This window comes from Geospiza fortis, unplaced genomic scaffold (assembly GCF_000277835.1).
Source record: "Geospiza fortis unplaced genomic scaffold, GeoFor_1.0 scaffold19, whole genome shotgun sequence".
NCBI classification, from domain to species: Eukaryota; Metazoa; Chordata; class Aves; order Passeriformes; family Thraupidae; genus Geospiza; species Geospiza fortis.
The window spans coordinates 820,888-824,524 of NW_005054465.1; positions in this window are offsets into that span (position 1 = coordinate 820,888).

Here is a 3,637-nt window from a genome sequence, read left to right on the forward strand (position 1 = left end):
TAGGAAATCACAACGCTGGCCCACAATATCTTGTGCCAACTGCCAAAAGTGGTAAAGTAATACATAAGGTTGTCTACTTAAATTTTTCTTACAGACAAGATGGACTGGTGGGGGGTAAAATCCCATTATCATTATAAATTGCTAATTAAATAATTATCAATTAGATGGGCAGACAGAACTCATTCCAATGAATTCCTTAGAGGGCTTTCAGTAAAGAAAAACAGTAATTTTGATTATTTTTTTTATCCATACTTCCTGCCTAGGGGCTCTAAATAGAGATGATATATGGTGTATCCCATGTTAGACTTTCACACAGTATATCTTGTGTTAGAGCTCAGGGACAAACACTGAACTTTGGTGCATATATAGATCTTTTTTCAGTTTTTCAGATAAATGGCCTTAATTTCATGATATTAATTAGATACCCAGGGTTATTTCCTAAGGAATAAAAAGAATACTTTCCAGACTTTTACATGGCTTTGAGAAATCACTTTTTGCCAAGTAACTGATAATATTTTCTAATACGCCACTGCATTTTCTTTTCCCCTTTTTGCATAATCCAGAATTTACTTTTAAATAAAATATTAAAATATGTATACAGATACGTATACAGACGATAGGCAGTATTGAACACAGTGCAAGGAGAATTTTTAATGAACTTTAATGAACTTTTTGGTCCATTAACACCAAAACCAATGCAAAATTAAACCTTTTGCTTTCAGGTTTTGCAGTCAAGTTTTTAAATCAGACCCCTGGGCAAAGTTGTAATAGTACTGAGCAACAGAAATGATCCTGTCCCATCCTGTACCCCTGACTCACGTAAGTAATTTTTCTGAGAAGGGTCCCTCTGGCCCCTTAAACAATTTACTCAGCTACAATCACTCATTACTCACGTGTGCACAGAGTGGTTGCACCCACACTTTTCTTATCCAAGATCAGTTTTGCAAGTTTATAAGCTACAATGATTTGCAAGTGCTGTTTAAGAAATCTTCAGCTGTCTGTGACAAGGAATATTTTCTAAGAACAGAAGTTGTGCAGACTGAACTGAAGAGTCACATTAATGTTTGGGACAGAGTTTTCATTGCCAGCAAACACTAACAAAAAGTGAGGAACGGAAATGGTAACATGAAAGATGGACTTTTAATTCCAAAGCCAGGAACATTTAAATATGAATGGGGCTTGCTGCCGCCCTCTATCTTTTGTCAAGAAATATGAAGCTCTGGAAGTCCTTTTGTTGCCTTCTTTGTTAACTGTATGAGGCTGAAAGGAGTTGGCTTGTTTCATTTTCAAACCCCGTCACAATGAGGGTCTCAAAAATGAATGCTTATAAATACATGAAAATGCTGAAGGGTTCATAAAGGATAGAAAACTTTCTTTTTCATAATCATCTGTCATCGGATGACTTACCAGGGACAATCATAACGAAAAACAAACAGCAAGGAAAATTTTTTAATGTTTAGAAAGAGGAACAGGGTTGTAGAATAAAATTAAAATATCATGACATAAACATAGATATTTGAGAACAAGATCAAGACATATAAAGTATATTAAGCAATATTCAATCTCTTGCCTTCCTATTTTGCTATTTTCCCTGTTGGTTTCTGGGAGATCACAGAATCCCAAGGTAAGTTCCTTACAGTGATGTTCTCTAATGTGATTTACTTTGAGGAATACTTAATGGAGAAAGGTGCCTACTACATTTAGTTATTGAGTTTTTGTTCATGGTTCAGGATTGATCCACTTGAGTCTTCCAGCAGGGAGTAGTTTTCCAGTGTGGCACAGCATGACTCCAAATCAATAAGGTTAATAGATGTGGTGGCCACACAGTCAGAGGTGATGTGCCTGGCATTTTCCATGCCAATGAAGAAAATTTCTGATGACGAGATGTCATTTTTGTGCCGGCAGTAATGTCACCCTGATTACCCAGAGCACATAGCCAGTTAGTAAGTTAGCAAGACTGTAAATGGCCCATTAATCTGAATTATCTTTACAGGAACTGTTTCAAAAATTTTGCTTGCACCCAAATTACTGGCACCTCTGTGATTCTTGAAATGCCAACAGCAGACTTGCTATATAAAAACAATATTGCTGTGTAAAAGGGACTAAATGGGAATCGCTAGCCTGGGACTTCACTCTGCATTTTTAAACTCTCAACAGAACACTACAAAACATGAAATTCCAGCCTTAAAGAAAAGAAAAAAAAAAGTTGCATGTTGTTTTTAAAATAAACACATGAGCAAAGAGGAAAAAAATACAATGCAAGATATCACTGGAGAAAAGTAATAATATAAATGACAGATCTACTTATGTAATGGGAATGTGATATGTTGGTGTTCCTGCAGTTCTAATTTTCTCTGACTTTTTAAAATATGCAAACTCTTAACAGTGCCTCCCAGATCATTAATGGGTACACATTCCCAGATGGCCTGCATTGTGAACAAAGTGTTGGACCGGACTGGAAAGAGAAATCTGTTTAATATTCCAGTATCTAAATGTCAGGAAGGTGTAATTCAGAGTGTCACGGAAAGATGAGCTGAACAGAATACAATTTATTGTGACTTTAGTTAACAAATGGCATTAAGGGAAGAATTTCCATAATTAAATCATTAACTAATATGAAATATTGATTTCCTCTCTGATGTTACTGGATTATCACTTGTCAGACTTGCAGATAAGCAAAGAGCACTCAGTGCAGTCCCTACCAGGAACAACAATAATTTGCATTATGATAACACTGTGGAGCACTATCAAGCACAGAAAACAGAGCAAGGTGCCATGTGTGCCAAGCCATCCTTGCCCCAAAGAGCTCGCAGATAACATTTTGATGGAAAATACTAGGATGGTTGCAAGGGATGTCTGTGCAAACAGACTGGATTAAATGATGATTTGTACTGGGAGGCTGTTCCCACACTGGCTTCTTCACACTCTCTATTGCGTGGTGACGTACTCAGATCTTCTCCTGGCCATCTCTATCTCTACAAGGCTTCTAGACAGCTGCTTGTCTGAAGAGATAAATTCTGTTGCAGTTAATATCAAGAACTTCCATTTTCTAACTGTGAATTTTTGGGGTTTTTTGGCTGCTCTTTATACACTCCTGTTGCCCAAGGGAAGTTAAGTACATACCGTGGAAACAATACAGCACATTAAATAACGATTTTACTTATATTCCAGTATGCTCATTAAACATGTTAAATAGTGGAACATATTAGGTTAACTTGAAAATGCAGAAGGACTAGAAGAGGCAAGATTAAAAAAATTTACACTGAGAGGATCCTCCTTAATTGAGTTGTAATCAGTTAGTATTGATCATTAGTCCTTTTATCAGCATGATGAAGATAATGATGATAATGATGACGATGATGCAATGTGCAGCACTTGGATCATAAAGAGAGGATGGAAAATTGTTTAAATATTTGATAATAATTCTTCCTTGAAGGTGAGACAGACTGCAAAACATTGTATATTACTCTCAAATTCATGACAAAGCTTGAAAAAAAGTTGAATAAGCAATTTTTTAATATACTTTCCTTGATCTGCTTTTAAAGAAATGTCCACTCTTTGCTAAAATGGAAAGAGACTATATTTTTGAGAAATGCTTTAAAAGAAAATTGTTATTTTCTACCTCAGTCTTTCAGCA